The sequence below is a fragment of the Callithrix jacchus genome, chromosome 11, assembly GCF_049354715.1.
Source record: "Callithrix jacchus isolate 240 chromosome 11, calJac240_pri, whole genome shotgun sequence".
Taxonomy (NCBI): domain Eukaryota; kingdom Metazoa; phylum Chordata; class Mammalia; order Primates; family Cebidae; genus Callithrix; species Callithrix jacchus.
Window position 1 is genome coordinate 70,332,394 of NC_133512.1, and position 14,863 is coordinate 70,347,256.

The 14,863-nt window shown below is 36.3% G+C and overlaps 1 long non-coding RNA gene across 2 annotated transcripts in view; it reads right to left on the reverse strand.

The window, feature by feature from the left end:
• Positions 1 to 14,863, reverse strand: part of LOC118143697 (uncharacterized) — a 294,611-nt gene that overhangs the window by 199,178 nt on the left and 80,570 nt on the right. The window contains exons 3-4 of one of the 2 annotated variants that reach the window (XR_013524047.1): positions 6,739 to 6,842; positions 4,363 to 4,549 (exon numbers count right to left, since the gene is read on the reverse strand). This is a non-coding gene — a long non-coding RNA (uncharacterized LOC118143697). Of the gene's footprint in view, positions 1 to 4,362; positions 6,843 to 14,863 lie in introns of both variants that reach the window. The other variant, XR_004728032.3, reaches the window with a different exon arrangement.

The window sequence follows — 14,863 nt, forward strand, 5'->3', positions numbered from 1 at the left end:
CAGAGTTGAAGTCCTGGATATCCTTATTAATTTTCTGTCTCGTTGAGTCTAAATCTCATTATGGGTCTTATGATCTGGGTATTAAGATCTCTTATTGTTGCATTGATCCTTTTACCACTGTATCTTTGTTGCTTTGATCTATTTTATCAAATATGAGAATTGCAACTTCTGCTTTTTGTTTATTTATTTATTTTTGCTCTCCATTTAGTTGGTAAATTTTTCTCCAACCCTTTGTTTTGAGTCTTTGTGTATATTCGGATATTCTGTTAGGTTTTGGCTGTATCTTTTGATTGGGGGATTTAGTCGATTTAAATTTAGGGTTACTGCCATTTGATGTTAACTGGCTATTTTATCCATTCGTTGATGTAAATTCTTCTTTATGTTGATGCTCTTTACTTTTTGGTATATTTTTAGAAAGGCTAATACTGGTTGTTCCTTTCTATGTATAATGCTTCTTTCAGAAGTTCTTGTAAAGCAGGCCTGGTGGTAATAAAATCTCTGAGTACTTGCTTGTTCATAAAAGATTTTATTTTTCCTTCAATTGTGAAGCTTAGTTTGGCAGGATATGAGATTCTAGGCTGAAAGTTCTGTTCCTTAAGGATGTTGAATATTGGCCCCCACTCTCTTCTGGCTTGTAGGGTTTCTGCTGAGAGATCTGCTGTAAGTCTAATAGGCTTCCCTTTATGGGTAACCTGGCCTTTCTCTCTGACTGCCCTAAGTATTTTCTCCTTCATTTTGATCCTGGGGAATCTAATGATTATGTGCCTTGGCGTTGCTCTTCTTGAGGAATATCTTTGTGGTGTTCTCTGTATCACCTGGGGTTGAATAGTGTCCTGCTTTGCTAGATTGGGAAAATTTTCCTGGATAATATCCTGAAAAGTATTTTCCAGCTTGGATTCATTCTCTCCATCACATTCAGGTACACCAGTCAAACGTAGATTGGGTCTTTTCACATAGTCCCATATTTCTTGGAGACTTTGCTCATTCCTTTTCATCCTTTTTTCTCTATTCTTGTCTTGTCATTTTATTTCATTAAGTTGGTCTTCCACCTCTGATATCCTTTCTTCTGCTTTATCCATTCTGCTATTTAAACTTGTGCATATTTCACTAAGTTTTCGCGTTGTATTTTTCAACTCCATTAGTTAATTTACATTCCTCTCTATATTGTCTATTCTTTTCAGCATTTCATCAAACCTTTTTTCAAAGTTCTTAGTTTCTTCACATTGGGTTAGAACAAGTTCTTTTAATTCCCAGACGTTTCTTATCATCCACCTTCTGAAGCCTACTTCAGATAATGGAACACAGTCCTTTTCCATCAGGGCTTGTTCCGTTGCTGATGAGGAACTGCAATCCCCTGTAGAGGGAGAGGGGTTCTGATTTTGGGTATGCTTGGCCTTCTTAGGCTGGTTTTTTCCCTTTATTATAAATTTATCCATCTGTCATCTTTAGAATTACCGCCTTTCTAATTAGGTTTCTGAGTCGACGTCCAATTTATTGATTCCCAGTGCTGGGATTCAAGCAACCCACTGCGCCAGCCAAAATAGCAGCAATAAGACTGATGGTGCTCTTCTGCCCGGGAATCTCTGGTCTGGCTTCCTTCTTGAGTCCGCAACAAGCGGCTCTGCCTTCCCGGAGCTCCAAACACCGGTCAGTAAGGGAACCAGTCCCGTTTACTCTGCATGAAGAGCTGCCGCGCCAAGGCGCTGGCAAAACCACTGCGCCAGCCACAAGAGTCACACTGGCGACCCATGGGACTCCTCCACTAGAAATCTGCTGGTCCGTGAGTGACGAAAATTCATCTGAAAGTGTAGCATCCTCTCATTCTCTGAGCTTTCACTGGGATCTACAATCCTGAGCTGTTAGTGATCAGCCATCTTGGATGATGTGCAGCTTTCATTTTATTCATTTTATTTTTCAGCTCCTAAAGTCGTGGTCTTTTAAAAATAATCTTAATCTCTCTCTTAAATTTTTCATTTTCTTCAGGTATTGCATTCCTAATATCACTGAATTGTTTCTCTATGCTTTACTGATAGTGCTTAAAATAATTATTTTGCATTCTTTTCAGGTAGTTCATGTATCTTCATATATTTGGATTTTGAGTAATTATTTTATTTTGGTAATAATGTGTCTCCTTAGTTTTTCATGTTTCTTCTTGCCTTATATAGATGTCTATACATTTGGTAGAGCAGTTACCTTTTCCAAACTTTACTGACTAGTTTTAGTGTGAAAAGACCTTCTTCTGTGGAGGAGTATGAGAGTGCTTGCTGGGTGCGGTATAGAAGTTCTGGCACCAGTGCAGATATAGCTTGGTAGCACAGCTCTGTCAGTTGACGTCAACATTGACAAAAATTATAGGGATCCTCAGTAGCTAATGCTGTAGATATCCACAGTGGTGATGACTACTGCTAAGGTCTCTAGTAATGGCAACTATGGTCTCTTTTTCTTCCAAAGGGAAATTTGATTCTGAGGGGGTCCATCTTAGCAGTAGGTCCAGCTTCTGAGCTTGTTCACAATAGTAGTGACACTGATGTCACTGAGCTGAAGCCTAAAGCATAGGCACACATGGAGAGATGATAGCTCTGGGATCTCAAACAGTAATGTTACTTGTGTCTGGAGTACTAGCACCCTTCTGCTGCATTGTTAGCAGTATGTAACATACAAATGCTTGTGAAGTATTCTAGGAGCCTATTATAGAAACATGGCTGTGTGCAAAGTTACAGTGGCCCTGGGCTTGGCCTCTGAGCCTGGCTTCAGCCCAAGCTCTCTATGGCAACTGATCTGGTGTCCAGAATGTAGGCATGCTCAAAGAGAATTTGGCCCTGGAGCTTGAAGTGCAAACCAGTTTTCTATGGCAGTGCTCCAGCTTCTGAGATGTAAGCAGTTACAGTGAAACAGAGCCCAAGGCTGGAGTATGAGCATTACGTGCATCGCCACAGCTTTGGATTTAGGGAATGCAGAAGATTTGGAGAGGTGGAATTTCTTTTCCCAAAGCACCTCAACAATGGCTGCTTTTTGTGGGGTTAGTGTTGTGTACCCAAGTCTGTCTCTCTAGAGTTCCCTAGTGGAAAAGGATGTTTGTTACCTCAGTTACAAAAGAAACCAGTGTTCTCAACAGAGCTGGCCACTAGAAACCACTGTGGTTCCTGCCACATGGCTGCTACCAATAGCTTCTGCCTTTCTTCTTTGTTCTTAGACATTTACAGGCATTTCAAGTATGCCAGCCTCACCAATATTTCTTTCTGTGTGAATATTCTCCATTTATTGTTGTTTTAATTTTTTTGTGGGGGTTGGGAACCTGGAGACTGCTATTTCCTACTCTGCTACCTTGATGATGTTATTTCAAAGTTATGTAAATGACTTGCAATAATGCAGAAAGATAGGAACAGAAAGATGGGTACTGTAATCTTCATTTGTGTCAGTGAGAAAATGAGAGTCTGAAAGTTTATAAGGCAAGGCAGAATTTGAACTCTGAGTCTCTCACACATTTAAAATCACAAAAACACATCCATTCTGATGTTGACTTTTTATGACACAGTTGAGTATACTGGAATGAAAATATTAACATAGGAAGTAAATAAGGTTCTCACCAACTTACTCTTTTCGTATTTATAAAGCTTAGAAAAGGGAGAGCTGGTATCCGTGTCTTACCTTACCAGGCATCAATATAATGAGTCCATTAGCACAAAACACCTAGCTATCATTACCTCAATCTGTGTATGCAATACATTGCAAAGTTGTCATAGAACATTCTTTATTCTATGCTTTAATGTCATGATATTTAGGAATGGCCATTATCTGGGAGCAATGTTGCCATATAATGCCCATTAAACTATGAGCCACATTTAAGAGAATTTCAGTTAAAAAGATTTTTAGACACTGGGGCTCTTTCAAAATCCTTTCTGTTCCTTTGCAAAATATGTGGTTTCTTTTTGGCTAAATATTGTAACATCTTTTTCATTTGCTAGTATATTCTACCCTCAAAGTAAAAGTCTTATTAACATAATAAAAAACTGAAAGGCATTTCTCAAAATTAATATAAATGAACTGCTGAGCAATTTAGTCCATTACTTTTGACAGACATGTCACTAAACTGTGAAAATGAAAAGCCACTAAGTGGCAGAGATCATGACACTGAAGATGAAATGTGGAGTCTAGGGCCCAAAGCAGCTATAAGAGAGGCAAGTCATGCAAGGTCTTCAAATAGTAAACACCTTAGGGGAAAATTTGTAACAAAAACTTATTTTGTAAGATGACAACTTGTTCTATATTTACCATTGCTATATTTTATAATAATGTAGAGAGAATTCTCACCCACCAGCAGCATGGATGACAGCCCAGTGTCTTCATGCATAATCCTCTCACCTTGCTCTCAGAAACTCTAGTTCCCGGAAGGTCTTCTGTTCTTTTAGCTGGCAGATACCAGACATAATACAGGAGCAACACATTTCACACCAGCACACAGGCATTGAGCTAAGCTTCCTATGTAACCAATTCAACCCAAGCATTGCTAAGCAGTTCTTACAGAATGATGGTTGAAATTTCAGCCTCTCTGTAACAGCCAAGAAACAGAAATCAGGCAATGACGACAAATAGTGATTTCTGGAACAATTAACATTATGAGGATATTTGAGTGTCCCAAGCCAGTAACTTAGAATTTTTCAAACATGAGAAATTTATCTTTTGTGAAAGCAAACAAACCAGTGTGAAGTCTATAAACGTGAATGTGAATGCAAAAATGGATAAAAAGTATTTGTTCTCTCCATGATAACTCAATGACTAATCTGGAAGAGAACATTTATCCTCCGATGTGGAGGGTAGCATTAAGGAGCCAGCCCAGCTACTTTCTTCACCTTACAATAAGCACACATCACATTATCAGCTGTATCATTACCCCTTCATGTCTTTGCATATACTATTCCCCTGTCCCTGGAAGTTTTCTTCATATATGCAGCCACTGTGAACCTCTACTGTCTCCTTCTCTTGCAATTACTGTTGACATCATAGAATCAATGATTTACTCCAATTGTCTTATTCTCTGGAAGTCTACACTATATAATTTAATCATTAAGATAACTGAATAATCTGTGGACATCTGGCACATTATAAAGAAGTCCAACAGAGGGTGAGAGGAAGAGAATAAAATGACTTTGTGCACACACACACACAAACACACACACACACTTTTTCCATCTAAAATTTTGGATGGAAAATTTCCTTGATTTTTCTATTGTCATATTTCCTTCACTCATCCTGACACTCCTGCCTCTGTCTTATAAAGACCCTTGTGATTACTCCAAGACAATCTAACCATTCAAAATCTTAACTTAATCATATCTTTGTATTTCCTTTGTCATTTAAGGTCTGGGGATTAGGACACAGACATTTTTCAGGGAGGAGGGCATTATCCTGCTGATCACAGTAGCATGCCTCAAAAACTTTTATTGATTCTTCGATCAAGCACAGTAGTAACTGGTACTTCTGCAAGAACAAACTACATTGTTCACAATCTCGAATTCTGTGGACCATCATACTCCTGAGGCAGCAGAAGTTTTCAGGGCACATCACCCCTACCTGGCTTAATTTATATGCAGGGGAAGCACTTGCCAATTTCCCAGAGAAGAAGTGGGAGCATGTTTAACAATCTTTTGGCCCAGTTTTGGTCCAAAAAGTCAATGTCTGCTTATTGACCTTGCCCTCCTGAATGCTTCCTTGATTTTTTTCAACTATGCATAGCTTGCAGCTGATTATGAGCCAAAGGCCACAAGTTCTGTTATGTTACCACTGAGTAAGTGCTGTGGTCTATCACCTTGATCTAGAATGTTTTCGGCCTCAGCAGTCATGGTCCTCAGCATGGGACCTCTAGCAAAATCCCAAAATTAGGGGACGATATAAATTAAATTTCCTGCTACATATAAATGGAAAATTTAATCTTAATCATCTGAATAATATATAAAATTTCCCTTATAAGATTTGGGGCAAAAGTCTCTCCTCTCCCAAAGACAGCCTATTATTATTTGAAAGTATATTCTAACTCTTTGTACCTAAAGAAATGTATCATTTTGTTTTCTGTGGTTTTTACTTAATGAGTAATGTGTCATATCACATTGTGTGATCTACCTCATTATTTTAAACTATAATGCATCATTTCATTGATTATGCCAAATCTGTTTAGTCATTTTATCAAAACCAATTCACCAAAAGTCATTTTGCCAAATACTCAATATGTCAAATAAACATTTTGCAATGTTTACTTTTTAATTTTAACTATTTATGTTGTCACAATGACATAATTTCCTTCTTTTTTAAGGCTAAATAGTATTCCATTGTGTATAGATAGCATGTTTTCTTTCTCCATTCATCTGTTGACAGATACAGACTGATTCAATCACTTGGGTATTTTGAACAAGGCTGCAATGAACATGAGGATGCAGATATCTCTTTACCTAATGATTTCATGTCCTTTGAATGTACACCCAACAGAATTGCTGGATCATACAATAATTCTTTATGCAGTTATAATTTGTCAATTTGCAATGAAATAAAATTTAGTAATTTAAAAATCACTTATAGTACTTACAAAAGTTTGAGGACATAAGGTAGTTTTGTCAGCTTTTGCAGATTCCTGCAACATTTAAGTTGATTCATTTAGAAATGAAAAGCATTTAACTTTTCAGTAGGTGGTGATTAGGTTCTAATTATATGCCCTTCTGGCTTCACTTCTTTGTGCCCCTCACTGACCTGTAACCCTGGTATCACCATCCTGGGCTGATTCTTTCCTTCGTTTTTGTCCTAGTGGCAAGTTTTCTCTGTGTTCTGATTCTTTCCACTGAAGCTTGAAGTTGCTAAAACACAAATGGACATTCCTTATAATTCTGTCAAGTATATAAAAACGTATCAACTATCCAAAACTAAATGTTTAAAATTTTTCATGTAATTTATTGTAAACTTTAGAAATTATATTTTTTAATTTAAATTTGGCAAATTGAGTTTCCTATGAAATAACTTATAATTTGGCAATTTGGTGAATTAGTTTGTCATAATTGGCTTGAGTGAACTACCTTTAGTAGTTGCCCACTTTCCCTATTAATAGAAACCCAATGTCTGTTTTTATTTTTCCAATGGGCTTTTGGAAACAAAACGTAATAATATTCTGCCTCATTTTCCTCCAAAATGGCTTTTGCACACCCATAGGAGTACATAGAAGGTATTAATTTCACCATATCTTTACATATGCTAGTTATTATAAAATTTGTGTTTGATTATTGTTTTTGTTTGTCTATATTAGGAAGATTAATAAAACTTGCATTTCCAGTTTGTACCTCATGTTTTGGGTGTGGAGCTTTTTGGAATTTTTTCTTTTTGTGGGTCTTGTGGTAATTATTATTTTTTTATTAAAATTCTGAGGTACATGTGCAGATCGTGCAGGATTGTTACATAGGTATACACACGCCATGGTGGTTTGTTGCCTCCATCCCACCTTCACCTACATTAGGTATTTCTCCTAATATTATCCCTCCCCAACCTTCCACCCCCTGCTCTCTCTCCCCTAGCCCCCCAACCCCCAACAGACCCCAGTGTGTGATGTTCCCCTCCCTATGTCCATGTGTTCTCATTGTCCGTCACCTGCCTATAAGTGAAAATATGCAGTGTTTGGTTTTCTGTTCCTGTGTCGGTTTACTGAGAATGATGGTTTCCAGATTCATCCATGTCCCTGAAAAGGACAGGAACTCATTCTTTTTTGTGACTGAATAGTATTCCATTGTGTATATGTGCCACATTTTCTTTATCCAGTCTGTCACTGATGGGCAACTGGGGTGGTTCCAAGTCTTTGCTATTGCAAACAGTGCTGCAATGAACATACATGTGCATGTGTTTTTATAACAGAACAATTTATTATCCTTCGGGTATATACCCAGTAATGGGATTGCTGGGTCAAATGGTATTTCTAGTTCTAGATCCTTGAGGAATTGCCACACTGTCTTCCACAATGGTTGCACTAATATACACTCCCACCAACAGTGTAAAAGTGTTCCTATTTTCCACATCCTCTCAGCATCTTGTCTCGAGATTTTTTTAATGATCGCCATTCTAACTGGCGTAAGATGGTATCTCAATGTGGTTTTGATTTGCATTCTCTAATGACCAGTGATGATTAGTATTTATTCATATGTTGGTTGGCCACATGTCTTCTTTTGAAAAGTGCCTGTTCATATCCTTTGCCCAAAATAACTCCTTTTGATGGAGTTATTTGCTTTTTTCTTGTAAATTTCTTTTAGTTCTTTGTAGATTCTGGATATTAGCCCTTTGTCAGATGGGTAGATTGCAAAAAATTTTACCATTCTATTGATTGCTGGTTCATTCTAACCATTGTTTCTTTTGCTGTGCAGAAGTTTTTAATTTTAATTAGATCCCATTTGTCTATTTTGGCTTTTGTTGCCATTGCTTTTGGTGTTTTAGTCATGACGTCCTTGCTTATGCCTATGTCCTGAATAGTATTGCCTATGTCTTCTAGGGTTTTTATGGTGTTAGGTCTTATGTTTAAATATTTAATCCATCTTGAGTTAATTTTTGTACAAGGTATAAGGAATGTGAGTTTCAGCTTTCTGCACAAGGTTAGCCAGTTTTCCCAACACCATTTATTAAACAGGGAATCCTCTCCCCATTGCTTGTTTTTGTCAGGTTTGTCAAAGATCAAAATGTGATAGGGAGAATGAATCCAAGAAACACTCTTCAGGATATTGTCCAGGAGAGCTTGTGGTAATTATTTTAAGGGATTATGTGTTGTTAAACTTGCTGATTATGTTATTTACCATACAGAAGTTTACTTTTTCAATTAAAATATTACATCTCAGAGATCTTGCTTCATTCTTAGAACATAAGATGGCCTTCTCTGACTTAATATCATAAATATTTTTTATTGTACTCTGCCAATGTTTTTATTTAATGTTCAGTAAATGTGAAAGTTATTATTTTGAAAGATAAGAGACAGAGATCTGGTTTTAGTATTTGAAATATTCAAACCTGACTTTTAAAATTACCTACATTTATAAAATATTTGGCATTTGATAGAGTAAGTCCCTATCTTTCTTCATTTCCAAAGTTGGTCTTGCTAAGCTGACATACTAATTATAGAATCAACTTGGTAAGTCCCATAAAAGATCTTCAGAACAACTTTGATTAAAATTGTAGTAAATATATAGGTTAATTTGAAAACTAAATATGTACCTTGGTTATTATTTATGAATATAGGCTAGATCTATTTCTTTATTGTATCTTTTATAGTTTTCTCAACATATGCCTTGTCCATTTTTGTTTTAGTTCATGCATACTTTATTGATTTTTGTTGCTATTTTAAAGGGATTTTTGTTTTTTTGCATTTTTATAATTATTTATTGATTTTTATAGGAGAATTTGAGGTTTTTATATATTGAATCTTATGTCCTTCTATTTTGTGGTACTTTCTCAAATGGCCTTGAATTTGTTGGAAATATTTCTAATGCTTCATAACAATTTATTTTGCCTACTGCAGGTTTTAGATAGAATCACTAGATCAGGTATTATTTCATATATTTCTTATATGTCAAACATTTGAATCAGGAACATTTATTGATGTAAAAATTACATCAAGATGTAAATTTTAAAAATACCTTTCTGATATCTATTGAAATGGCAGTGGTGCTTTTCTCTTGAATGTACTGCTATGTCTAGTATAAAATGAATACTCTATCCAAGCCTTGGGTGATGTGCCCAATACTGTCTGACAGAAGGAGAAGGGTCATTGCAACCCAAATCATATAAAAGAGATTTTATTTTCACAAAGCTGACAGTGTTCTAAGGTATATGAATAATGTTTTGGTTGCAAGTGGTAGAAACCCAATTTCTACTCAAGAGAAAAAGAAAAATGTGTTAATAAAATGGGATTTTTTACAGGTTTCTGGAGAATGATGCAACCTTAGAATGAAACCAAGGAAAACTCAAATTCTTTTCAATTTTCCTCATTTCTTCTCCTTCTTGTGAGTATTTGTTGTATTCTTAATCTTCTATTGCAAACTAACTTCTGTTTCTTAGACCTTGTAGCAGAATACGGCTACCACATACAGACAGCTCCCCAGCTTATATGTGTTAGACCAGGTACCCACATAATTTCCAAGAGATAAAATTCCAAGAGGAAAGAACTTATGCCTCTATCTGAGTAAGATGTTTGCCATTCAACCAATCCTCTATGGCCAGAGGAAAAGGAACAAATTAGTATCACCATGGCAATTACTGCAGACATGCAGATGGAAATAAAATGGGAAACTTATCAGATAATCCACGGGACCACGATTCAAAACCTGACCATTATACAGGAAAGACAGACAGCCACTTTTATTTGTGTTATTTTCTGTCATAAGGAAAATATGGATTCATTAGAAATATTCAGTGCAGAAAGAAGAAAGAGGCCTTATTTTTGTTTAGGGAAAAGTGCGCACCTCCCAGTTGAAGTAATATTTCCCCTAATCCTTCAAGAATAAGTAGTGATGCAGATGTCCTAGCTGGTGATCAGTCTGGATTTTCACTGAAGAATCTGATTTCATTCAAGTGAAATTTGTTTTTCAAGTGAAATTAAAAAACTTTGTTCTGACAAAGCTCTATAATTAATTCTTCTCTAATGCAGTACTTCTCAAACTTTAATGTGTATATAATCTTTTGGGGAAGTCTTGCTAAAATGCAGATTTTGTTTTCAGAGGTCTAAAGTGGGAATTTTGCATGTCTGCAAGCTACTACGGGCTGCTGTTAATGCAGATGTACAGACTACACTTTGAGTTACAAGTTCTCATGTATTTTAAAGGAAGATTTACATTTTGGAGATTAACATGAGGCTTCATGCCTCAAATCACAAAGAATATTCATCATGTAATGAGTATTGGATGAATGAATTAAGTGATAACAGAATGGAGCATAATCAGAATTTGGCTTTTTTAAAGTAAAATGTCAAGTATCTTAAAGATAGAAAAGTGAATAATGTAGTTGATGCTATGGCACATAAAACAGCTTTTCTTTAACATCTGGGTGACCCACTGTAAATAAAGTAATTTTTTATACCATGTTATTTTTATGTCTGATTTATGGCCATTTGGTGCTTTGCAATTATCTTCAGTGTCCTTTAGTCATCTTCTGAGGCAAAATATATAATCCTCTGGAATTCATACAAACGCCTACTGCAATTTCCCTGTAATTTCTTAGCTGAGTTACTAAGCATGTGAAGCTAATTTAATGACACACACACACACACACACACACACACATGCACACACACACTTGCAAAGGTCAATGTTAAATAAATTAAGTAACAAAATCATAGTATCTTCCCCTTATATACTGTGAAGTTCTCTGTGTAAAATACGACTAGAAATAGAGTAGTATTTTTAAGTTGTTTTAAACTAATAAATCAAAACCATTTATAGTTTAAGCCTGATGTAGTAGGTTTATTTTCAAAAAAACAAACTCCAAGCTAAAAATTTGCATGCAATTTTTTTATTGAAAAATACTCCTAGTGGGGCAGGAGGAGGACACCCACAAAGAAGCGAAAGAAGGAGAGTTGGGAAAGAGAGAAGATGAACTGTGCTACAGTTACAAAAGAGGCTTTAGCAGAGCCTCAATGGTAGCTCTGAATCTGGCCGGTCAGATATGTTCTAGATTAAAAAAAGAGAGTATACTATTGTTTCATGCTCCTTGTCTGAGGGCAATTTCTCTGAGAAGGCTATAGTTGTTACATCAACTCCCAGTACTCCCAGAGAATGTGATAAAGAGTGTCTCAATCCTGAATGAAGATCTGAGCCAGACACTACAGCATCCATCACAGAATGACTCTTGCACCTTACAGGCTCATCATCTCTCTTCTTCTGCCCAGTCAAGATTCTCTTCTCCCATCCTATACTAACCAGGCCCAACCCTACTTAGTTTCTGAGATCACATGAGATTTGGCATGTTCAGGGTAGTATGGTTGTAGGAGATTCTCTTCTCCATTAGCACCTATGCTGGCCTAGGTTTCTTACATGGTGGGTAATCCATGTCCTTATTCCTGAGGGTTGTGAGTCCTGGTACTTTGTCCTTCTCAGGCTGTGACTGCTGCATTCATTAATGAATATCTAAATTGGCCAGGACAATACCAAGTAATGCACCAGTAGCTTGAATGCATATTATGAATATTTCATCCTGCCCCTGTTTCCTCCTGATGGTTAGTGTTATTTGCCTTGGCCAGAATAATTAGTCCACTCCCTACTAGTTTCTTGTTGACCAAATGGCAACTAAAGCTTAAAATTTAGTGAGATTCTTGCCATGTCCCCTGGTAGAATATTCTCTTTCTGGTATCTGTATGTATATAAATATTGGAGCTCAGAGTTGTGGTGATGGAAAGCACAAGGGTTACTGCAAATTAAGCTAAGAGGGACTACCTCAACTTCTACTCTTTGTTTCCTAATATATAAAATAGGATGAGTGTAGCCAAGAGTCAAATGCCCAGAGTTTCTTGTCTTTTGCTGTTAACTGGCTTCTCTGTGTAATATGATATTAGATAGGATTCTATACTAATGACTCAAATGCTCTATTAGCCCTGGAATAGTGGTTTGGCTTGAATCAAAACACATCACCATTATGAACTTATCTTCTCTGTAGACAGGAAAGATACATTCATAATGGTGATGTGTTTTGATTCGAGTCAAACTGAACTGCTGCCCCCTCCAGAGTGGAAGTGGTTTAATGAGACCAATTTGCCACAAAATAGCTCTTGAGTCTTCTTGGGAGACAGCGCTGAATTATGGTCTTAGCTTTGATCTCTGTTGCTAGCGTATTGGAAATTTGGTAGCAAAAGTAGTTAAATTAGGATTGATAAGTGAAACCCACTATGTTGGGCCATTTCCTGTCACTATGACTATTCTGGTCACAAGTCCATCATGCCAGAATCTGAGTGGCTGATGGCTGAGGCAGGCTAAGAGCTAACAGCCAAATCACTTTCTATTTGATTGTTGAGTTCTTCTTACATAGACAATCCAACATAGGAAGCCCTAACATACAGTACACAGAGCCTCAGATTCCTTATCCAGTATTATCAGTTCCTTCACAGCCTATTACCAAGAGCTTCTTGTTTCTAATCTTTCAAATTTTCTCTTTTCAGGACCATGAACTATCAACCAATCCCTTACACATTTCTCATGAGATGTTTTAAATTCTAACCTCAAGCAACTTTTCTAATAAAGTGTATGACCATATACAACTTGTAACCTCTATTAATTGGGATAATTTTCCCTTCTCACCGTCTTTCAACACTAACGCTGCAATAGTAGTAGCAGACCACTTAGGACTTCAGTCTGCATACCAAAATGACCTATCCAGAAACCAAGTACAGCATTTCTCGTTTTCAGCCAGCAGGTCTAGAGAGAGAGAGAAAACCATGGATGTGAGCTAAGAAAGATGAGTTAGTGTAACAGTGGTAGATGACATGGGAGTCTGTTTTCATGTGCCCAAGTATTCAAGTATAATATGTCTTCAACTCAGTGCAGATACATTTAAATAGCCTAAATTCTATACTAATGATTATTTTAACCTATAAATTACATAGCATCAATATCCAAAAATAATTTATAATTAATGACTTAAATGCATCACTCACATTTAATGAATAGGAATATATTATTGCTTATTAGCTTCAATTTAGGGGATAATGCATTCAGTGAAGAAGGTTTCTCTTAATTCCTTTCAAAGGAATAAAGACAACTTATAAATAATCATGAATTAAATATAGCAGCAGCAAGTTTTTAAAATATAACTTTTACTAATGTAAATTTTCCTGATGTTCTTTTCATTGGAATTTGATTTTAGGACAAATTGAAGCTTTCAAATAGCACCATCTGGTCATGTATTAGACAGTGACATATAATACAGCAGTTGCAAAATGAAAAGGAAGTGAAGCAATGTTAACCAGTAAAGGCAAAATTGTTTCAATTTCCCAAGACTTCTGAATTGATCTAAGACTGATAACAGTATCTGTACAAGTAGGAGCATCTTATTCTATACCAGAGCCATAATAAACCTTAAATTCATGTTTCAGTGGCAGAAGTGAAAGGTATACTATACAGTAATTTAAGTGCCTAAGAATACAGCACAGACTGACAGTGTGCCAGGAGTTGTTTTACATTATGAACACTGTTTTTTCAATGTACAGGTAAGCCATAACAAAACTGATAAGCCAATTTTTAAATTATTTACAGCCTATGTGTCTGGGTGGGAAATGGGTAGAGGTGATAACAACCAGTAATTTTGGTAACTTTTACCTAAAATCTTTTTGTGTACATATCTGTGAGTTGACAGTAGAAGCACAAGAGACAATATAACTTAGCGGAAAACAAAATACCATATAAGATATAATAATGCTTTGTGGAACAAGTCTGCTCACTGAAGCCTAAGTGGATCAGTAATTGCTCTTGGCTATATAATGAAAATTTTTTAAACAAATTAACTAAATCTTTCCATATAGGATCTTTTAAAAATATTGTTATAGAAAACCTCAAATACACAAATGTAGCAATAGTAGTAGAGTAAAGTTCTATTTGTGTTGAGAAAAGCAACAAAGGAGAAAGGACTTACAGAGTGCCTACATAAATTGGTTATGAGTGACATATAAACAAGGAACAACAAACTGCAGAAGGCTGCAGGAGGTCTCTGAGAAGGAAGGCCTCTTCATGCCTCATGTTCCAGTGCAGGGTGACCTCAGCTCTGTTACCATAAACATTGTGCTCAAGGATATAAAACCCCTTCATAGCACTATGATGTAGCCAGACTTGTAGGCTTCTTATCAGGCCCCCATTAGCTATTATACATAGAT